Genomic DNA, 23,697 nt, shown 5'->3' with positions numbered 1-23,697 from the left:
TAGAATCTTCCTCTGTAAAAGGACTTACGTGTGGCTTGATTTAAGTAGTGGTATTATTGAGGCAACGTAACATGATATGGTTAAATCATGAACCTATTTGACCTTGTCTGTCATTAATACCTTCAGTCACATTAAGACAAATTTCCCTTTCTACATTGTGAATAGATATTAGAGTTATTAGTCACTTTCATTATTAAGCAGACAGTAAAAATCTTTTATTTCAAAATTGATTTTAAGATTATTTCTTCCCCATTGTCGAGCCAAGACTTAAGCTCTGATCTTGCTTTGTCAGAAATAGAATGAAGTTACACTAGGTAGGCAATATTCAAGTAGGGCAACTGTTTTATTTCTTCAAAAGATGTAATATTTTGATCTAGGGAACAAAACTCAGAGCATACACCTCACTGTGTAGTAACAGTGGTTCTTTCTTTCCTTCTTTTTTTTTTGTTTGTGGGCCACACCCAGTGATGCTCAGGGGTTACTCCTGGATCTGTGCTCAGAAATCCCTCATGGCTTAGAGGACCATATGGGATGCTAGGGCATCAAACCTTGGTCTGTCCTAGACCAGCTACATGCAAGGCAAATGTCCTACAGCTGTGCCATCACTCTGGCTCCATCTTTCTAATGTTGACTAGTACTCAAGATGAACAACTATAGTTTAAAACCTTGAAGACATAGTCGTCTGGAGTCTAGACTCTAGACCCTTCTCAAACCAAATTATTCTAGAGTATGAAAAGAAGCCAAACAAAAGGAAGAAATGGGTTTTTTCTTTTGAAAAAATTGGTGCATTATCAGTAATATTAATGTCTGGTTTTGCCTGGTTGACCTTTTAGAAATTTTCCTATATAACACATATATTAATAATTAATACATATATTAACATATATTAATTAAGATATAAAATTATTTGGTCCTAATTTTAATTAATTAATTTAAATGCATTATTTTATATTTTAAAATATTTTAAAGGAAAATTAATTTTATATTGGTGTTATATCAATTGAATGGTACGTGTTTTCTCTTTGGACAGTACATAAATAATGATGAATCTAACCAGCGATGACATTAAGAACTGAAACAAAACAATGTACTAGATATAATTGTCAGCCATTTGCATGTACCAAATTATCTAATGTTCTAATGTTCACAGTAATACAAAGAAATGAGGTTTAATTTTGCTAATAAAGAGATTAAGTAGACTATCTATAGTCACCAATAATTAGCTAAGGGCATACTGAATTGTGAAGACAGAGTACATGGCTTTTTTGGATAGTGATTGGCTTACCTCTCATCTGTAACATCCCTAGAGATTCCTCTGAAAAAGACAATTATGTCTTCTTCAAACATACCAGATCTCCTCTGTAGGAGGGAGTATCCTAATCTAGTAGTCTTCTAAAGCAGTGGCTGTTAACCATTAACACCTATGGACTGACATCAGTCCACAGGCCAGTGGTTAAAAACTAATAAACTAGTAAACAAAGTAAAGCCCTTGCTCCTGTCACTTCACCCTTGGAGCTCATCACATAAAGCATTTCTGACCTTTTCTTGTCATTGAGATTGATCATCTATTTTTTCATTCTCAATCAGATAAATTTGTAGTCTCTTCTTGAAATCTCAGGGTTATTTATTTTATTTTTAGTTGCCTTTTTTTTCCCTCCTATTGCTCCCGCCACCACCATCCTTTTAGAAATAATTGCACAGGAATACAAGGATGGTTTAACATCCGTAAATCTACCAATATAATACACAATATCAACAACAAGAAAAATAAAAATCACATGATCATATCAATAGACGTAGAGAAAGCATTTGATAAGGTTCAACACCCAATCTTGATCAAAACTCTCAGCAAGATGGGAATGGAAGGAACCTTTCTCAATATACTTAAGCCCATCTACCACAAGTCAGTGGCAAATATTATCCTCAATGGAAAAAAAATGAAAAGCCTTCCCTCTAAATTCTGGCACAAGACAAGGCTGTCCTATCTCACCACTCCTATTCAACATAGCACTGGAAGTACTCGCTATAGTGATTGGGCAAGAAAAAGATATCAAGGGAATCCAGATAGGAAAGGAAGAATTCAAGCTCTCACTGTTTGCTGATGACATGATACTCTACTTAGAAAACCCTAAAGACTCTACCAAAAAGATTCTAGAAATAATAGACTCATATAGCAAGGTGGCAGGCTACAAAATTAACACACAAAAATCAATGGCCTTTCTATACACCAATATTAATAAGTAAGAAATAGACATTAAGAAAACAACCCCATTCACAATAGTGCCACACAAACTCAAATATCTTGGAATCAACTTGACTAAAAATGTGAAGGACCTATAAAAAGAAAACTATAAAACTCTGCTCCAAGAAATAAGAGAGGACACGTGGAAATGGAAACACATACCCTGCTCATGGATTGGCAGGATTAACATCATCAAGATGGCAATACTTCCCAAGGCATTATACAGATTTAATGCGATCCCACTAAAGATACCCATGACATCCTTCAAAGAAAAGGATCAGGCACTTTTAAAATTCGTTTGGAACAATAAATACCCTAGAATAGCTAAGCAATCATTGGGAAAAAGAATATGGGAGGAATTACTTTCCCCAACTTTAAACTTTACTACAAAGCAATAGTTATCAAAACAGCATGGTATTGGAATGAGGACAGGCCCTCAGATCAGTGGAATAGGCTTGAATACTTAGAAAATGTTCCCCAGACATACAATCACCTAATTTTTGATAAAGGAGCAAGAAATCCTAAATGTAGCAAAGAAAGCCTCTTCAACAAGTGGTGTTGGCACAACTGGCTAGCCACTTGCAAAAAATTGAACTTAGACCCCCAGCTAACATCATGTATGAAGGTAAGATACAAATGGATTAAAGACCTCGATATCAGACCCAAAACCATAAGATATATAGAACAACACATAGGCAAAACACTCCAGGACATTGTGACTACAGGCATATTCAAGGAGGAAACTGCACTCTCCAAGCAAGTGAAAGCAGAGATTAACAGATGGGAATATATTAAGCTGAGAAGCTTCTGCACCTCAAAGGAAATAGCGCCCAGGATACAAGAGCCACCCACTGAGTGGGAGAAACTATTCACCCAATACCCATCAGATAAGGGGCTAATCTCCAAATTATACAAGACACTGACAGAACTTTACAAGAAAAAACATCTAATCCCATCAAAAAATGGGGAGAAGAAATGGACAGACACTTTGACAAAGAAGAAATACAAATGGGAGGGAGGGACTTCAGAGCATAAAAACCGGCTATCCTTTGCAAAAGCTGGCTCCCTGTGTGTGACACCAGGCGGAGAAAATCCGCGAAAGTACACCGGCCCAGTGGGGCTCAGCTGTGAAAGACTGTGAGTGTGACCTGTCTATGTCTGTCTACTGTCCTCTTGCGTGAAACTCTTGCGAGTGGGGCAAAAAGAGCCTCCAGAAACCTCGCTCGCCCAGACGCCATTTTCAGGGAGGGACTTCAGAGCATAAAAACCGGCTATCCTTTGCAAAAGCTGGCTCCCTGTGTGTGACACCAGGCGGGGAAAATCCGCGAAAGTACACCGGCCCAGTGGGGCTCAGCTGTGAAAGACTGTGAGTGTGACCTGTCTATGACTGTCTACTGTCCTCTTGCGTGAAACTCTTGCGAGTGGGGCAAAAAGAGCCTCCAGAAACCTCGCTCGCCCAGACGCCATTTTCAGGGAGGGACTTCAGAGCATAAAAACCGGCTATCCTTTGCAAAAGCTGGCTCCCTGTGTGTGACACCAGGCGGGGAAAATCCGCGAAAGTACACCGGCCCAGTGGGGCTCAGCTGTGAAAGACTGTGAGTGTGACCTGTCTATGTCTGTCTACTGTCCTCTTGCGTGAAACTCTTGCGAGTGGGGCAAAAAGAGCCTCCAGAAACCTCGCTCGCCCAGACGCCATTTTCAGGGAGGGACTTCAGAGCATAAAAACCGGCTATCCTTTGCAAAAGCTGGCTCCCTGTGTGTGACACCAGGCGGGGAAAATCCGCGAAAGTACACCGGCCCAGTGGGGCTAAGCTGTGAAAGACTGTGAGTGTGACCTGTCTATGACTGTCTACTGTCCTCTTGCGTGAAACTCTTGCGAGTGGGGCAAAAAGAGCCTCCAGAAACCTCGCTCGCCCAGACGCCATTTTCAGGGAGGGACTTCAGAGCATAAAAACCGGCTATCCTTTGCAAAAGCTGGCTCCCTGTGTGTGACACCAGGCGGGGAAAATCCGCGAAAGTACACCGGCCCAGTGGGGCTCAGCTGTGAAAGACTGTGAGTGTGACCTGTCTATGTCTGTCTACTGTCCTCTTGCGTGAAACTCTTGCGAGTGGGGCAAAAAGAGCCTCCAGAAACCTCGCTCGCCCAGACGCCATTTTCAGGGAGGGACTTCAGAGCATAAAAACCGGCTATCCTTTGCAAAAGCTGGCTCCCTGTGTGTGACACCAGGCGGGGAAAATCCGCGAAAGTACACCGGCCCAGTGGGGCTCAGCTGTGAAAGACTGTGAGTGTGACCTGTCTATGACTGTCTACTGTCCTCTTGCGTGAAACTCTTGCGAGTGGGGCAAAAAGAGCCTCCAGAAACCTCGCTCGCCCAGACGCCATTTTCAGGGAGGGACTTCAGAGCATAAAAACCGGCTATCCTTTGCAAAAGCTGGCTCCCTGTGTGTGACACCAGGCGGGGAAAATCCGCGAAAGTACACCGGCCCAGTGGGGCTCAGCTGTGAAAGACTGTGAGTGTGACCTGTCTATGTCTGTCTACTGTCCTCTTGCGTGAAACTCTTGCGAGTGGGGCAAAAAGAGCCTCCAGAAACCTCGCTCGCCCAGACGCCATTTTCAGGGAGGGACTTCAGAGCATAAAAACCGGCTATCCTTTGCAAAAGCTGGCTCCCTGTGTGTGACACCAGGCGGGGAAAATCCGCGAAAGTACACCGGCCCAGTGGGGCTCAGCTGTGAAAGACTGTGAGTGTGACCTGTCTATGTCTGTCTACTGTCCTCTTGCGTGAAACTCTTGCGAGTGGGGCAAAAAGAGCCTCCAGAAACCTCGCTCGCCCAGACGCCATTTTCAGGGAGGGACTTCAGAACATAAAAACCGGCTATCCTTTGCAAAAGCTGGCTCCCTGTGTGTGACACCAGGCGGGGAAAATCCGCGAAAGTACACCGGCCCAGTGGGGCTCAGCTGTGAAAGACTGTGAGTGTGACCTGTCTATGTCTGTCTACTGTCCTCTTGCGTGAAACTCTTGCGAGTGGGGCAAAAAGAGCCTCCAGAAACCTCGCTCGCCCAGACGCCATTTTCAGGGAGGGACTTCAGAGCATAAAATCCGGCTATCCTTTGCAAAAGCTGGCTCCCTGTGTGTGACACCATGCGGGGAAAATCCGCGAAAGTACACCGGCCCAGTGGGGCTCAGCTGTGAAAGACTGTGAGTGTGAACTGTCTATGAATGTCTACTGTCCTCTTGCGTGAAACTCTTGCGAGTGGGGCAAAAAGAGCCTCCAGAAACCTCGCTCGCCCAGACGCCATTTTCAGGGAGGGACTTCAGAGCATAAAAACCGGCTATCCTTTGCAAAAGCTGGCTCCCTGTGTGTGACACCAGGCGGGGAAAATCCGCGAAAGTACACCGGCCCAGTGGGGCTCAGCTGTGAAAGACTGTGAGTGTGACCTGTCTATGACTGTCTACTGTCCTCTTGCGTGAAACTCTTGCGAGTGGGGCAAAAAGAGCCTCCAGAAACCTCGCTCGCCCAGACGCCATTTTCAGGGAGGGACTTCAGAGCATAAAAACCGGCTATCCTTTGCAAAAGCTGGCTCCCTGTGTGTGACACCAGGCGGGGAAAATCCGCGAAAGTACACCGGCCCAGTGGGGCTCAGCTGTGAAAGACTGTGAGTGTGACCTGTCTATGACTGTCTACTGTCCTCTTGCGTGAAACTCTTGCGAGTGGGGCAAAAAGAGCCTCCAGAAACCTCGCTCGCCCAGACGCCATTTTCAGGGAGGGACTTCAGAGCATAAAAACCGGCTATCCTTTGCAAAAGCTGGCTCCCTGTGTGTGACACCAGGCGGGGAAAATCCGCGAAAGTACACCGGCCCAGTGGGGCTCAGCTGTGAAAGACTGTGAGTGTGACCTGTCTATGTCTGTCTACTGTCCTCTTGCGTGAAACTATTGCGAGTGGGGCAAAAAGAGCCTCCAGAAACCTCGCTCGCCCAGACGCCATTTTCAGGGAGGGACTTCAGAGCATAAAAACCGGCTATCCTTTGCAAAAGCTGGCTCCCTGTGTGTGACACCAGGCGGGGAAAATCCGCGAAAGTACACCGGCCCAGTGGGGCTCAGCTGTGAAAGACTGTGAGTGTGACCTGTCTATGACTGTCTACTGTCCTCTTGCGTGAAACTCTTGCGAGTGGGGCAAAAAGAGCCTCCAGAAACCTCGCTCGCCCAGACGCCATTTTCAGGGAGGGACTTCAGAGCATAAAAACCGGCTATCCTTTGCAAAAGCTGGCTCCCTGTGTGTGACACCAGGCGGGGAAAATCCGCGAAAGTACACCGGCCCAGTGGGGCTCAGCTGTGAAAGACTGTGAGTGTGACCTGTCTATGTCTGTCTACTGTCCTCTTGCGTGAAACTCTTGCGAGTGGGGCAAAAAGAGCCTCCAGAAACCTCGCTCGCCCAGACGCCATTTTCAGGGAGGGACTTCAGAGCATAAAAACCGGCTATCCTTTGCAAAAGCTGGCTCCCTGTGTGTGACACCAGGCGGGGAAAATCCGCGAAAGTACACCGGCCCAGTGGGGCTCAGCTGTGAAAGACTGTGAGTGTGACCTGTCTATGTCTGTCTACTGTCCTCTTGCGTGAAACTCTTGCGAGTGGGGCAAAAAGAGCCTCCAGAAACCTCGCTCGCCCAGACGCCATTTTCACGGAGGGACTTCAGAACATAAAAACCGGCTATCCTTTGCAAAAGCTGGCTCCCTGTGTGTGACACCAGGCGGGGAAAATCCGCGAAAGTACACCGGCCCAGTGGGGCTCAGCTGTGAAAGACTGTGAGTGTGACCTGTCTATGTCTGTCTACTGTCCTCTTGCGTGAAACTCTTGCGAGTGGGGCAAAAAGAGCCTCCAGAAACCTCGCTCGCCCAGACGCCATTTTCAGGGAGGGACTTCAGAGCATAAAAACCGGCTATCCTTTGCAAAAGCTGGCTCCCTGTGTGTGACACCAGGCGGGGAAAATCCGCGAAAGTACACCGGCCCAGTGGGGCTCAGCTGTGAAAGACTGTGAGTGTGACCTGTCTATGACTGTCTACTGTCCTCTTGCGTGAAACTCTTGCGAGTGGGGCAAAAAGAGCCTCCAGAAACCTCGCTCGCCCAGACGCCATTTTCAGGGAGGGACTTCAGAGCATAAAAACCGGCTATCCTTTGCAAAAGCTGGCTCCCTGTGTGTGACACCAGGCGGGGAAAATCCGCGAAAGTACACCGGCCCAGTGGGGCTCAGCTGTGAAAGACTGTGAGTGTGACCTGTCTATGTCTGTCTACTGTCCTCTTGCGTGAAACTCTTGCGAGTGGGGCAAAAAGAGCCTCCAGAAACCTCGCTCGCCCAGACGCCATTTTCAGGGAGGGACTTCAGAGCATAAAAACCGGCTATCCTTTGCAAAAGCTGGCTCCCTGTGTGTGACACCATGCGGGGAAAATCCGCGAAAGTACACCGGCCCAGTGGGGCTCAGCTGTGAAAGACTGTGAGTGTGACCTGTCTATGACTGTCTACTGTCCTCTTGCGTGAAACTCTTGCGAGTGGGGCAAAAAGAGCCTCCAGAAACCTCGCTCGCCCAGACGCCATTTTCAGGGAGGGACTTCAGAGCATAAAAACCGGCTATCCTTTGCAAAAGCTGGCTCCCTGTGTGTGACACCAGGCGGGGAAAATCCGCGAAAGTACACCGGCCCAGTGGGGCTCAGCTGTGAAAGACTGTGAGTGTGACCTGTCTATGTCTGTCTACTGTCCTCTTGCGTGAAACTCTTGCGAGTGGGGCAAAAAGAGCCTCCAGAAACCTCGCTCGCCCAGACGCCATTTTCAGGGAGGGACTTCAGAGCATAAAAACCGGCTATCCTTTGCAAAAGCTGGCTCCCTGTGTGTGACACCAGGCGGGGAAAATCCGCGAAAGTACACCGGCCCAGTGGGGCTCAGCTGTGAAAGACTGTGAGTGTGACCTGTCTATGTCTGTCTACTGTCCTCTTGCGTGAAACTCTTGCGAGTGGGGCAAAAAGAGCCTCCAGAAACCTCGCTCGCCCAGACGCCATTTTCAGGGAGGGACTTCAGAGCATAAAAACCGGCTATCCTTTGCAAAAGCTGGCTCCCTGTGTGTGACACCAGGCGGGGAAAATCCGCGAAAGTACACCGGCCCAGTGGGGCTCAGCTGTGAAAGACTGTGAGTGTGACCTGTCTATGACTGTCTACTGTCCTCTTGCGTGAAACTCTTGCGAGTGGGGCAAAAAGAGCCTCCAGAAACCTCGCTCGCCCAGACGCCATTTTCAGGGAGGGACTTCAGAGCATAAAAACCGGCTATCCTTTGCAAAAGCTGGCTCCCTGTGTGTGACACCAGGCGGGGAAAATCCGCGAAAGTACACCGGCCCAGTGGGGCTCAGCTGTGAAAGACTGTGAGTGTGACCTGTCTATGTCTGTCTACTGTCCTCTTGCGTGAAACTCTTGCGAGTGGGGCAAAAAGAGCCTCCAGAAACCTCGCTCGCCCAGACGCCATTTTCAGGGAGGGACTTCAGAGCATAAAAACCGGCTATCCTTTGCAAAAGCTGGCTCCCTGTGTGTGACACCAGGCGGGGAAAATCCGCGAAAGTACACCGGCCCAGTGGGGCTAAGCTGTGAAAGACTGTGAGTGTGACCTGTCTATGACTGTCTACTGTCCTCTTGCGTGAAACTCTTGCGAGTGGGGCAAAAAGAGCCTCCAGAAACCTCGCTCGCCCAGACGCCATTTTCAGGGAGGGACTTCAGAGCATAAAAACCGGCTATCCTTTGCAAAAGCTGGCTCCCTGTGTGTGACACCAGGCGGGGAAAATCCGCGAAAGTACACCGGCCCAGTGGGGCTCAGCTGTGAAAGACTGTGAGTGTGACCTGTCTATGTCTGTCTACTGTCCTCTTGCGTGAAACTCTTGCGAGTGGGGCAAAAAGAGCCTCCAGAAACCTCGCTCGCCCAGACGCCATTTTCAGGGAGGGACTTCAGAGCATAAAAACCGGCTATCCTTTGCAAAAGCTGGCTCCCTGTGTGTGACACCAGGCGGGGAAAATCCGCGAAAGTACACCGGCCCAGTGGGGCTCAGCTGTGAAAGACTGTGAGTGTGACCTGTCTATGACTGTCTACTGTCCTCTTGCGTGAAACTCTTGCGAGTGGGGCAAAAAGAGCCTCCAGAAACCTCGCTCGCCCAGACGCCATTTTCAGGGAGGGACTTCAGAGCATAAAAACCGGCTATCCTTTGCAAAAGCTGGCTCCCTGTGTGTGACACCAGGCGGGGAAAATCCGCGAAAGTACACCGGCCCAGTGGGGCTCAGCTGTGAAAGACTGTGAGTGTGACCTGTCTATGTCTGTCTACTGTCCTCTTGCGTGAAACTCTTGCGAGTGGGGCAAAAAGAGCCTCCAGAAACCTCGCTCGCCCAGACGCCATTTTCAGGGAGGGACTTCAGAGCATAAAAACCGGCTATCCTTTGCAAAAGCTGGCTCCCTGTGTGTGACACCAGGCGGGGAAAATCCGCGAAAGTACACCGGCCCAGTGGGGCTCAGCTGTGAAAGACTGTGAGTGTGACCTGTCTATGTCTGTCTACTGTCCTCTTGCGTGAAACTCTTGCGAGTGGGGCAAAAAGAGCCTCCAGAAACCTCGCTCGCCCAGACGCCATTTTCAGGGAGGGACTTCAGAGCATAAAAACCGGCTATCCTTTGCAAAAGCTGGCTCCCTGTGTGTGACACCAGGCGGGGAAAATCCGCGAAAGTACACCGGCCCAGTGGGGCTCAGCTGTGAAAGACTGTGAGTGTGACCTGTCTATGTCTGTCTACTGTCCTCTTGCGTGAAACTCTTGCGAGTGGGGCAAAAAGAGCCTCCAGAAACCTCGCTCGCCCAGACGCCATTTTCAGGGAGGGACTTCAGAGCATAAAATCCGGCTATCCTTTGCAAAAGCTGGCTCCCTGTGTGTGACACCATGCGGGGAAAATCCGCGAAAGTACACCGGCCCAGTGGGGCTCAGCTGTGAAAGACTGTGAGTGTGAACTGTCTATGAATGTCTACTGTCCTCTTGCGTGAAACTCTTGCGAGTGGGGCAAAAAGAGCCTCCAGAAACCTCGCTCGCCCAGACGCCATTTTCAGGGAGGGACTTCAGAGCATAAAAAACCGGCTATCCTTTGCAAAAGCTGGCTCCCTGTGTGTGACACCAGGCGGGGAAAATCCGCGAAAGTACACCGGCCCAGTGGGGCTCAGCTGTGAAAGACTGTGAGTGTGACCTGTCTATGACTGTCTACTGTCCTCTTGCGTGAAACTCTTGCGAGTGGGGCAAAAAGAGCCTCCAGAAACCTCGATCGCCCAGACGCCATTTTCAGGGAGGGACTTCAGAGCATAAAAACCGGCTATCCTTTGCAAAAGCTGGCTCCCTGTGTGTGACACCAGGCGGGGAAAATCCGCGAAAGTACACCGGCCCAGTGGGGCTCAGCTGTGAAAGACTGTGAGTGTGACCTGTCTATGACTGTCTACTGTCCTCTTGCGTGAAACTCTTGCGAGTGGGGCAAAAAGAGCCTCCAGAAACCTCGCTCGCCCAGACGCCATTTTCAGGGAGGGACTTCAGAGCATAAAAACCGGCTATCCTTTGCAAAAGCTGGCTCCCTGTGTGTGACACCAGGCGGGGAAAATCCGCGAAAGTACACCGGCCCAGTGGGGCTCAGCTGTGAAAGACTGTGAGTGTGACCTGTCTATGTCTGTCTACTGTCCTCTTGCGTGAAACTCTTGCGAGTGGGGCAAAAAGAGCCTCCAGAAACCTCGCTCGCCCAGACGCCATTTTCAGGGAGGGACTTCAGAGCATAAAAACCGGCTATCCTTTGCAAAAGCTGGCTCCCTGTGTGTGACACCAGGCGGGGAAAATCCGCGAAAGTACACCGGCCCAGTGGGGCTCAGCTGTGAAAGACTGTGAGTGTGACCTGTCTATGACTGTCTACTGTCCTCTTGCGTGAAACTCTTGCGAGTGGGGCAAAAAGAGCCTCCAGAAACCTCGCTCGCCCAGACGCCATTTTCAGGGAGGGACTTCAGAGCATAAAAACCGGCTATCCTTTGCAAAAGCTGGCTCCCTGTGTGTGACACCAGGCGGGGAAAATCCGCGAAAGTACACCGGCCCAGTGGGGCTCAGCTGTGAAAGACTGTGAGTGTGACCTGTCTATGTCTGTCTACTGTCCTCTTGCGTGAAACTCTTGCGAGTGGGGCAAAAAGAGCCTCCAGAAACCTCGCTCGCCCAGACGCCATTTTCAGGGAGGGACTTCAGAGCATAAAAACCGGCTATCCTTTGCAAAAGCTGGCTCCCTGTGTGTGACACCAGGCGGGGAAAATCCGCGAAAGTACACCGGCCCAGTGGGGCTCAGCTGTGAAAGACTGTGAGTGTGACCTGTCTATGTCTGTCTACTGTCCTCTTGCGTGAAACTCTTGCGAGTGGGGCAAAAAGAGCCTCCAGAAACCTCGCTCGCCCAGACGCCATTTTCAGGGAGGGACTTCAGAACATAAAAACCGGCTATCCTTTGCAAAAGCTGGCTCCCTGTGTGTGACACCAGGCGGGGAAAATCCGCGAAAGTACACCGGCCCAGTGGGGCTCAGCTGTGAAAGACTGTGAGTGTGACCTGTCTATGTCTGTCTACTGTCCTCTTGCGTGAAACTCTTGCGAGTGGGGCAAAAAGAGCCTCCAGAAACCTCGCTCGCCCAGACGCCATTTTCAGGGAGGGACTTCAGAGCATAAAAACCGGCTATCCTTTGCAAAAGCTGGCTCCCTGTGTGTGACACCAGGCGGGGAAAATCCGCGAAAGTACACCGGCCCAGTGGGGCTCAGCTGTGAAAGACTGTGAGTGTGACCTGTCTATGACTGTCTACTGTCCTCTTGCGTGAAACTCTTGCGAGTGGGGCAAAAAGAGCCTCCAGAAACCTCGCTCGCCCAGACGCCATTTTCAGGGAGGGACTTCAGAGCATAAAAACCGGCTATCCTTTGCAAAAGCTGGCTCCCTGTGTGTGACACCAGGCGGGGAAAATCCGCGAAAGTACACCGGCCCAGTGGGGCTCAGCTGTGAAAGACTGTGAGTGTGACCTGTCTATGTCTGTCTACTGTCCTCTTGCGTGAAACTCTTGCGAGTGGGGCAAAAAGAGCCTCCAGAAACCTCGCTCGCCCAGACGCCATTTTCAGGGAGGGACTTCAGAGCATAAAAACCGGCTATCCTTTGCAAAAGCTGGCTCCCTGTGTGTGACACCAGGCGGGGAAAATCCGCGAAAGTACACCGGCCCAGTGGGGCTCAGCTGTGAAAGACTGTGAGTGTGACCTGTCTATGTCTGTCTACTGTCCTCTTGCGTGAAACTCTTGCGAGTGGGGCAAAAAGAGCCTCCAGAAACCTCGCTCGCCCAGACGCCATTTTCAGGGAGGGACTTCAGAGCATAAAAACCGGCTATCCTTTGCAAAAGCTGGCTCCCTGTGTGTGACACCAGGCGGGGAAAATCCGCGAAAGTACACCGGCCCAGTGGGGCTCAGCTGTGAAAGACTGTGAGTGTGACCTGTCTATGTCTGTCTACTGTCCTCTTGCGTGAAACTCTTGCGAGTGGGGCAAAAAGAGCCTCCAGAAACCTCGCTCGCCCAGACGCCATTTTCAGGGAGGGACTTCAGAGCATAAAAACTGGCTATCCTTTGCAAAAGCTGGCTCCCTGTGTGTGACACCAGGCGGGGAAAATCCGCGAAAGTACACTGGCCCAGTGGGGCTCAGCTGTGAAAGACTGTGAGTGTGACCTGTCTATGTCTGTCTACTGTCCTCTTGCGTGAAACTCTTGCGAGTGGGGCAAAAAGAGCCTCCAGAAACCTCGCTCGCCCAGACGCCATTTTCAGGGAGGGACTTCAGAGCATAAAATCCGGCTATCCTTTGCAAAAGCTGGCTCCCTGTGTGTGACACCATGCGGGGAAAATCCGCGAAAGTACACCGGCCCAGTGGGGCTCAGCTGTGAAAGACTGTGAGTGTGAACTGTCTATGAATGTCTACTGTCCTCTTGCGTGAAACTCTTGCGAGTGGGGCAAAAAGAGCCTCCAGAAACCTCGCTCGCCCAGACGCCATTTTCAGGGAGGGACTTCAGAGCATAAAAACCGGCTATCCTTTGCAAAAGCTGGCTCCCTGTGTGTGACACCAGGCGGGGAAAATCCGCGAAAGTACACCGGCCCAGTGGGGCTCAGCTGTGAAAGACTGTGAGTGTGACCTGTCTATGACTGTCTACTGTCCTCTTGCGTGAAACTCTTGCGAGTGGGGCAAAAAGAGCCTCCAGAAACCTCGATCGCCCAGACGCCATTTTCAGGGAGGGACTTCAGAGCATAAAAACCGGCTATCCTTTGCAAAAGCTGGCTCCCTGTGTGTGACACCAGGCGGGGAAAATCCGCGAAAGTACACCGGCCCAGTGGGGCTCAGCTGTGAAAGACTGTGAGTGTGACCTGTCTATGACTGTCTACTGTCCTCTTGCGTGAAACTCTTGCGAGTGGGGCAAAAAGAGCCTCCAGAAACCTCGCTCGCCCAGACGCCATTTTCAGGGAGGGACTTCAGAGCATAAAAACCGGCTATCCTTTGCAAAAGCTGGCTCCCTGTGTGTGACACCAGGCGGGGAAAATCCGCGAAAGTACACCGGCCCAGTGGGGCTCAGCTGTGAAAGACTGTGAGTGTGACCTGTCTATGTCTGTCTACTGTCCTCTTGCGTGAAACTCTTGCGAGTGGGGCAAAAAGAGCCTCCAGAAACCTCGCTCGCCCAGACGCCATTTTCAGGGAGGGACTTCAGAGCATAAAAACCGGCTATCCTTTGCAAAAGCTGGCTCCCTGTGTGTGACACCAGGCGGGGAAAATCCGCGAAAGTACACCGGCCCAGTGGGGCTCAGCTGTGAAAGACTGTGAGTGTGACCTGTCTATGACTGTCTACTGTCCTCTTGCGTGAAACTCTTGCGAGTGGGGCAAAAAGAGCCTCCAGAAACCTCGCTCGCCCAGACGCCATTTTCAGGGAGGGACTTCAGAGCATAAAAACCGGCTATCCTTTGCAAAAGCTGGCTCCCTGTGTGTGACACCAGGCGGGGAAAATCCGCGAAAGTACACCGGCCCAGTGGGGCTCAGCTGTGAAAGACTGTGAGTGTGACCTGTCTATGTCTGTCTACTGTCCTCTTGCGTGAAACTCTTGCGAGTGGGGCAAAAAGAGCCTCCAGAAACCTCGCTCGCCCAGACGCCATTTTCAGGGAGGGACTTCAGAGCATAAAAACCGGCTATCCTTTGCAAAAGCTGGCTCCCTGTGTGTGACACCAGGCGGGGAAAATCCGCGAAAGTACACTGGCCCAGTGGGGCTCAGCTGTGAAAGACTGTGAGTGTGACCTGTCTATGTCTGTCTACTGTCCTCTTGCGTGAAACTCTTGCGAGTGGGGCAAAAAGAGCCTCCAGAAACCTCGCTCGCCCAGACGCCATTTTCAGGGAGGGACTTCAGAGCATAAAAACCGGCTATCCTTTGCAAAAGCTGGCTCCCTGTGTGTGACACCAGGCGGGGAAAATCCGCGAAAGTACACCGGCCCAGTGGGGCTCAGCTGTGAAAGACTGTGAGTGTGACCTGTCTATGTCTGTCTACTGTCCTCTTGCGTGAAACTCTTGCGAGTGGGGCAAAAAAGAGCCTCCAGAAACCTCGCTCGCCCAGACGCCATTTTCAGGGAGGGACTTCAGAGCATAAAAACCGGCTATCCTTTGCAAAAGCTGGCTCCCTGTGTGTGACACCAGGCGGGGAAAATCCGCGAAAGTACACCGGCCCAGTGGGGCTCAGCTGTGAAAGACTGTGAGTGTGACCTGTCTATGTCTGTCTACTGTCCTCTTGCGTGAAACTCTTGCGAGTGGGGCAAAAAGAGCCTCCAGAAACCTCGCTCGCCCAGACGCCATTTTCAGGGAGGGACTTCAGAGCATAAAAACTGGCTATCCTTTGCAAAAGCTGGCTCCCTGTGTGTGACACCAGGCGGGGAAAATCCGCGAAAGTACACTGGCCCAGTGGGGCTCAGCTGTGAAAGACTGTGAGTGTGACCTGTCTATGTCTGTCTACTGTCCTCTTGCGTGAAACTCTTGCGAGTGGGGCAAAAAGAGCCTCCAGAAACCTCGCTCGCCCAGACGCCATTTTCAGGGAGGGACTTCAGAGCATAAAATCCGGCTATCCTTTGCAAAAGCTGGCTCCCTGTGTGTGACACCAGGCGGGGAAAATCCGCGAAAGTACACCGGCCCAGTGGGGCTCAGCTGTGAAAGACTGTGAGTGTGAACTGTCTATGAATGTCTACTGTCCTCTTGCGTGAAACTCTTGCGAGTGGGGCAAAAAGAGCCTCCAGAAACCTCGCTCGCCCAGACGCCATTTTCAGGGAGGGACTTCAGAGCATAAAAACCGGCTATCCTTTGCAAAAGCTGGCTCCCTGTGTGTGACACCAGGCGGGGAAAATCCGCGAAAGTACACCGGCCCAGTGGGGCTCAGCTGTGAAAGACTGTGAGTGTGACCTGTCTATGACTGTCTACTGTCCTCTTGCGTGAAACTCTTGCGAGTGGGGCAAAAAGAGCCTCCAGAAACCTCGAGCGCCCAGACGCCATTTTCAGGGAGGGACTTCAGAGCATAAAAACCGGCTATCCTTTGCAAAAGCTGGCTCCCTGTGTGTGACACCAGGCGGGGAAAATCCGCGAAAGTACACCGGCCCAGTGGGGCTCAGCTGTGAAAGACTGTGAGTGTGACCTGTCTATGACTGTCTACTGTCCTCTTGCGTGAAACTCTTGCGAGTGGGGCAAAAAGAGCCTCCAGAAACCTCGCTCGCCCAGACGCCATTTTCAGGGAGGGACTTCAGAGCATAAAAACCGGCTATCCTTTGCAAAAGCTGGCTCCCTGTGTGTGACACCAGGCGGGGAAAATCCGCGAAAGTACACCGGCCCAGTGGGGCTCAGCTGTGAAAGACTGTGAGTGTGACCTGTCTATGTCTGTCTACTGTCCTCTTGCGTGAAACTCTTGCGAGTGGGGCAAAAAGAGCCTCCAGAAACCTCGCTCGCCCAGACGCCATTTTCAGGGAGGGACTTCAGAGCATAAAAACCGGCTATCCTTTGCAAAAGCTGGCTCCCTGTGTGTGACACCAGGCGGGGAAAATCCGCGAAAGTACACCGGCCCAGTGGGGCTCAGCTGTGAAAGACTGTGAGTGTGACCTGTCTATGACTGTCTACTGTCCTCTTGCGTGAAACTCTTGCGAGTGGGGCAAAAAGAGCCTCCAGAAACCTCGCTCGCCCAGACGCCATTTTCAGGGAGGGACTTCAGAGCATAAAAACCGGCTATCCTTTGCAAAAGCTGGCTCCCTGTGTGTGACACCAGGCGGGGAAAATCCGCGAAAGTACACCGGCCCAGTGGGGCTCAGCTGTGAAAGACTGTGAGTGTGACCTGTCTATGTCTGTCTACTGTCCTCTTGCGTGAAACTCTTGCGAGTGGGGCAAAAAGAGCCTCCAGAAACCTCGCTCGCCCAGACGCCATTTTCAGGGAGGGACTTCAGAGCATAAAAACCGGCTATCCTTTGCAAAAGCTGGCTCCCTGTGTGTGACACCAGGCGGGGAAAATCCGCGAAAGTACACTGGCCCAGTGGGGCTCAGCTGTGAAAGACTGTGAGTGTGACCTGTCTATGTCTGTCTACTGTCCTCTTGCGTGAAACTCTTGCGAGTGGGGCAAAAAGAGGCTCAGAGGAGCACGGCCGCTCCGCTTCGCTACGCGGCCGTGCACTCTTTCTAAGGAAAGAACTCCATTGCAACAAGAAGGAAAAATCACACTAAGAACGGCGCTATATCACAGAAGCAAACATTTCTCTCTGGACTGTCTTCTCTGTTACATGCTCGGGCCTAAGATTTGACCCAGTGTGAGGCTTCATCCACGGAGGACTCCCCTCCCTTAGAGGCAAGTCAGCCCATCCAGAAAGGGAGGAGCCAGAGGAGTGTGCTGCCTACATCATATAGACAATGAATACCACTACAACACGTAGAAAAACCCACAATACAAATGTGACAATGGGGAAACAGCGCAGGCCAGCATCAGACATAGAGAATGAAGATGACAATTCTGAGGACCAGATAATGACTGAACAACTAATCAACCTCTCAGATAAGGACTTTAGACTAGCAATATGGAAAGTGCTCAACAGACTCCAAGAAACCATGGATCGAGTTGAACAGAACACTAATAAGAACCAAGAAAATATGAAGGCAGAAATGACAAAACTCCAAACTGAAATAACATGTCAACTAACAGGCCTGAAAAACTCAGTAAACGAAGTGAATGACAAAATGGATAAGCTCTGGGACAGGGTATCAGAAGCTGAGAATAGACTTGGTGCTGTGGAAGATGAGATACATAACAATTCCATACAGCAGGAGAGATTGGACAAAAAACTTAAAGCAAATGAGCAGACAATGGAAAAATTAGTCAAAGAATGGGAACAGACGAAAATAGAAGTCTATGATAAGATCAACAGAAACAACTTAAGAATCATTGGAGTCCCAGAGACCCAGGAAGAAAATTTCCAGGAAGAATCAATGGTCAAGAACATCATTAAAGAGAAACTTCCAGAGCTAAAGAATATATGTGATCAAATCCTGCATGCCCGAAGAGTACCAACCAAAAGAGACCCCAGAAAAACCACCCCAAGACACATCCTAGTCACAATGACAAATCCCACAGATAGAGACAGAATTCTGAAAACAGCAAGATCAAAAGGGGAAATTACGTTCAAGCAAGCTTCCCTGAGATTTACAGCAGACCTGTCACCAGAAACGCTCAATGCCAGAAAGCAGTGGTGGGATATTGTGACAAGACTGAATGAAATGAATGCTTCACCCAGAATACTATACCCAGCAAAACTCACTTTCCGGTTTGATGGAAGAATACATGGTTTCACAGACAAAAAACAGCTCAGAAACTTCACAGACACAAAACCAGTCTTAAGAGAAAAACTGAAAGACCTAATCTAAGACAAGACTACCCAAAAGACACACCAAATTTTGAAATAAAGATGGCGTTAAATCCCAGGACAATTCTTTCTCTCAACGTCAATGGACTAAATGCACCAGTTAAGAGACACAGAGTGGCTAAATGGATCAAAAAACTCAATCCAACCTTCTGCTGCCTACAAGAAACGCACCTGAATAGTCAGAACAAACATAGACTCAAAATAAAAGGCTGGAGAAAAGTTATCCAAGCAAACAACACCCATAAAAAAGCTGGAGTGGCCATACTAATATCAGATAATGCAAACTTTATACTCAGGAAGGTTGTAAGGGACAAAGACGGACATTTTATATTAATCAAGGGGTACGTAGAGCAGGAAGAATTCACTCTCCTAAACATATATGCACCGAATGAGGGGCCAGCAAAATATTTAATACAACTGCTGACAAATCTGAAAAATAATATCAACAACAAAACAATAATTGTGGGGGACCTAAACACGGCTTTGTCAACACTGGACAGGTCAACCAGACTGAAACCCAACAAGAATATACTAGACCTGAGGAGAGAAATGGAAGAAAGAGGCCTAGTGGATATATATAGGACACTCCATCCCCAGAAACCTGGATACACATTCTTCTCCAATGTACATGGGACATTCTCCAGGATAGACTACATGCTGGCACATAAAACATACCTCCATAAGATCAAGAGGATAGAAATTTTGCAGACTACCTTCGCTGACCACAAGGCTCTGAAATTATTTGTGAACTCCAAAGGGACTCAGAAGAAACACTTTAACACCTGGAAGTTAAACAGCCTCATGCTCAATAACCAGTGGGTCCGAGATGAAATCAAGGAGGAAATAAAAAGGTTCCTGGAAACAAATGACAATAAAGACACAAACTCTCAGAACTTAGGGGACACAGCAAAAGCAGTACTGAGAGGAAAATTTATAGCTTTGCAAGCACACATCAGGAAGGAAGAAGGAGCTTACCTGAGTAGCTTAATGACACAGCTAATAGAACTAGAAAATGCTCAACAAAAGGACCCAAGAACAGGAAGACAGAAGGAAATAACAAAGCTGAGAGCAGAAATCAACGAAGTGGAAACTCAAAAAACAATCCGAAAGATCAATGAAAGCAGAAGTTGGTTCTTTGAAAAAATAAACAAGATTGATAGACCACTGGCAAACCTAACAAAGAAAGAGAGAGAGAGAAACTTGATAACTCGTATCAGGAATGAAAAAGGAGAGATCACTACTGATATGACAGAGATTCAAAGGGTAATCAGAAACTACTTTGAAAAACTCTACGCCACTAAAAATGAGAACCTGGAAGAAATGGATAAATTCTTGGACTCTTATAATCTTCCACGGTTGAAGGAAGAGGATGTAGCATATCTAAACACCCCCATCACCATTGATGAAATTAAAACAGTAATCAAATGTCTGCCGAAAAACAAAAGCCCAGGTCCAGATGGATTCACTAATGAATTCTATCAAACTTTCCAAGAGGAACTACTGCCAATCTTGGCAAGACTCTTTCATGAAATTGAACAAACAGAAACACTTCCAAATAGCTTTTATGAAGCCAACATCACCTTGATACCTAAACCAGACAGAGACGCTACCAAAAAAGAAAATTACAGACCAATATCACTGATGAATGCAGATGCAAAGATCCTCAACAAAATCCTGGCAAATAGGATTCAATGCCTCATTAAGAAGATCATCCACTACGATCAAGTAGGTTTCATCCCAGGAATGCAAGGCTGGTTTAACATCCGTAAATCTATCAACATAATACACAACATCAATAACAAGAAAAATAAAAACCACATGATCATATCAATAGATGCAGAGAAAGCATTTGATAAGGTCCAACACCCATTCTTGATCAAAACTCTCAGCAAGATGGGAATGGAGGGAACCTTTCTCAATATAGTGAAGGCCATCTACCACAAGCCAGTGGCAAATATTATCCTCAATGGAGAAAAACTGAAAGCCTTCCCTCTAAATTCTGGCACAAGACAAGGCTGTCCTCTCTCACCACTCCTATTCAACATAGCACTGGAAGTACTTGCTATAGCGATTAGGCAAGAAAAGGATATCAAGGGAATCCAGATAGGAAAGGAAGAAGTCAAGCTCTCACTGTTTGCAGATGACATGATACTCTACTTAGAAAACCCTAAAGACTCTATCAAAAAGCTTCTAGAAACAATAGACTCATATAGCAAGGTGGCAGGCTACAAAATTAACACACAAAAATCAATGGCCTTTCTATACACCAACAGTAATAAAGAAGAAATGGACATTAAGAAAACAACCCCATTCACAATAGTACCACACAAACTCAAATATCTTGGAATCAACTTGACTAAATATGTGAAGGACCTATACAAAGAAAACTATAAAACTCTGCTCCAAGAAATAAGAGAGGACACACGGAAATGGAAACACATACCCTGCTCATGGATTGGCAGGATTAACATCATCAAAATGTCAATACTCCCCAAGGCATTATACAGATTTAATGCCATCCCTCTAAAGATACCCATGACATTCTTCAAAGAAGTGGATCAGACACTTTTGAAATTCATTTGGAACAATAAACACCCTCGAATAGCTAAAGCAATCATTGGGAAAAAGAATATGGGAGGAATTACTTTTCCCAACTTTAAACTGTACTACAAAGCAACAGTTATCAAAACAGCATGGTATTGGAATAAGGATAGGTCCTCAGATCAGTGGAATAGGCTTGAATACTCAGAAAATGTTCCCCAGACGTACAACCATCTAATTTTTGATAAAGGAGCAGGAAATCCTAAATGGAGCAGGGAAAGCCTCTTCAACAAGTGGTGTTGGCACAATTGGATAGCCACTTGCAAAAAATTAAACTTAGACCCCCAGCTAACATCATGTACAAAGGTAAAATCCAAATGGATTAAAGACCTCGATATCAGCCCCAAAACCATAAGATATATAGAACAGCACATAGGCAAAACACTACAGGACATTACAGGCATCTTCAAGGAGGAAACTGCACTCTCCAAGCAAGTGAAAGCAGAGATTAACAGATGGGAATATATTAAGCTGAGAAGCTTCTGCACCTCAAAGGAAATAGTGCCCAGGATACAAGAGCCACCCACTGAGTGGGAGAAACTATTCACCCAATACCCATCAGATAAGGGGCTAATCTCCAAAATATACAAGGCACTGACAGAACTTTACAAGAAAAAAACATCTAACCCCATCAAAAAATGGGGAGAAGAAATGAACAGACACTTTGACAAAGAAGAAATACGCATGGCCAAAAGACACATGAAAAAATGTTCCACATCACTAATCATCAGGGAGATGCAAATCAAAACAACGATGAGATACCACCTCACACCCCAGAGAATGGCACACATCACAAAGAATGAGAATAAACAGTGTTGGCGGGGATGTGGAGAGAAAGGAACTCTTATCCACTGCTGGTGGGAATGCTGTCTAGTTCAACCTTTATGGAAAGCGATATGGAGATTCCTCCAAAAACTGGAAATCGAGCTCCCATACGATCCAGCTATACCACTCCTAGGAATATACCCTAGGAACACAAAAATACAATACAAAAACCCCTTCCTTACACCTATATTCATTGCAGCTCTATTTACCATAGCAAGACTCTGGAAACAACCAAGATGCCCTTCAACAGATGAATGGCTAAAGAAACTGTGGTACATATACACAATGGAATATTATGCAGCTGTCAGGAGAGATGAAGTCATGAAATTTTCCTATACATGGATGTACATGGAATCTATTATGCTGAGTGAAATAAGTCAGAGAGAGAGAGAAAAACGCAGAATGGTCTCACTCATCTATGGGTTTTAAGAAAAATGAAAGACACCCTTGTAATAATAATTTTCAGACACAAAAGAGAAAAGAGCTGGAAGTTCCAGCTCACCTCAGGAAGCTCACCACAAAGAGTGATGAGTTTAGTTAGAGAAATAACTACATTTTGAACTGTCCTAATATTGAGAATGTATGAGGGAAATGTAGAGCCTGTTTAGGGTACAGGCGGGGGTTGGGTGGGGAGGAGGGTGATTTGGGACTTGGGTGATGGGAATGTTGCACTGGTGATGGGTGGTGTTCCTTTTATGACTGAAACCCAAACACAATCATGTATGTAATCAAGGTGTTTAAATAAAAAAAAAATTAAAAAAAAAAAAAAAAAAAAGAAATACAAATGGCCAAAAGACATATGAAAAAATGCTCCACATCACTAATCATCAGGGAGATGCAAATCAAAACATCTATGAGGTACCACCTCACACCACACAGAATGGCACACATCACAAAGAATGAAAATAAACAATGTTGGCAGGGATGTGGAGAGAAAGGAACTCTTATCCACTGCTGATGGGAATGCTGTCTAGTTCAACCTTTATGGAAAAGAAAGAAGAAAGAAAGAAAGAAAGAAAGAAAGAAAGAAAGAAAGAAAGAAAGAAAGAAAGAAAGAAAGAAAGAAAGAAAGAAAGAAAGAAAGAAAGAAAGAAAGAAAGAAAGAAAGAAAGAAAGAAAGAAAGAAAGAAAGAAAGAAAGAAAGAAAGAAAGAAAGAAAGAAAGAAAGAAAGAAAGAAAGAGAGAGAGAAAGAAGAAAGAAAGAGAGAAGAAAGAGAGAAAGAGAAGAAAGAAAGAAAGAAAGAAAGAAAGAAAGAAAGAGAAGAAAGAAAGAAAGAAAGAAAGAAAGAAAGAAGAAAGAAAGAAAGAAAGAAAGAAAGAAAGAAAGAAAGAAAGAAGAGATAGAGAGAGAAAGAAAGAAAGAAAGAAAGAAAGAAAGAAAGAAAGAAAGAAAGAAAGAAGAAAGAAAGAAAGAGAGAAAGAGAGAGAAAGAAAGAAAGAAAGAAAGAAAGAAAGAAAGAAAGAAAGAAAGAAAGAGAAAGAAAGAAGAAAGAAAGAAAGAAAGAAAGAAAGAAAGAAAGAAAGAAAGAAAGAAAGAAAGAAAGAAAGAAAGAAAGAAAGAAAGAAAGAAAGAAAGAAAGAAAGAAAGAAAGAAAGAAAGAAAGAAAGATGGAAGAAAGAAATCACATTAACATCTGATGTTGCTTAGGGCTTACATCTGGCTCTGCACTCAGGGATCATTCCTGGCAAGGCTCAAGGGACCATATTGTGTAGTGCTGGGGACAGAACTTGTGCAAAGCAACCCTCTGTACTATCTCTTCACCCTTCTTATGTCTTTCTACAACCTTAACATCAAATTTATTTGATTAAAAAAAAAAGAAGTAATTGCACAGGAAAAGATACCATTCTTTCCTTTTCAACACTCTCTCAGGAAGCTTTCCTCAAAACTTTTAAGTTTCAAGGACAATATCTAAATAAGACTAAAGTTTATTTTTCAGCTTAAATCCATTTATCTGAGACCAACATCTCTGAATCAGAATCTTAAAAGTACTCTAGTTTTTGCAACTAACTCTTGTAGCTACACA

At 47.2% G+C, this 23,697-nt stretch overlaps 1 long non-coding RNA gene across 1 annotated transcript in view; it reads left to right on the top strand.

The window, feature by feature from the left end:
- LOC126011604 (uncharacterized) overlaps window positions 1–23,295 on the top strand; it is a 223,310-nt gene extending 200,015 nt beyond the window's left edge. Inside the window, exon 2 of the long non-coding RNA XR_007496773.1 lies at window positions 23,133–23,295. This is a non-coding gene — a long non-coding RNA (uncharacterized LOC126011604). The remainder of the gene's footprint in view (window positions 1–23,132) is intronic.
- The last annotated feature ends 402 nt before the right edge of the window (window positions 23,296–23,697 follow it).

Source organism: Suncus etruscus, chromosome 6, assembly GCF_024139225.1.
Source record: "Suncus etruscus isolate mSunEtr1 chromosome 6, mSunEtr1.pri.cur, whole genome shotgun sequence".
Classification (NCBI taxonomy): Eukaryota; Metazoa; Chordata; class Mammalia; order Eulipotyphla; family Soricidae; genus Suncus; species Suncus etruscus.
The sequence above is the reverse complement of the archived record's forward strand: the minus strand, read 5'-3'. Positions and strand labels throughout refer to the sequence as shown.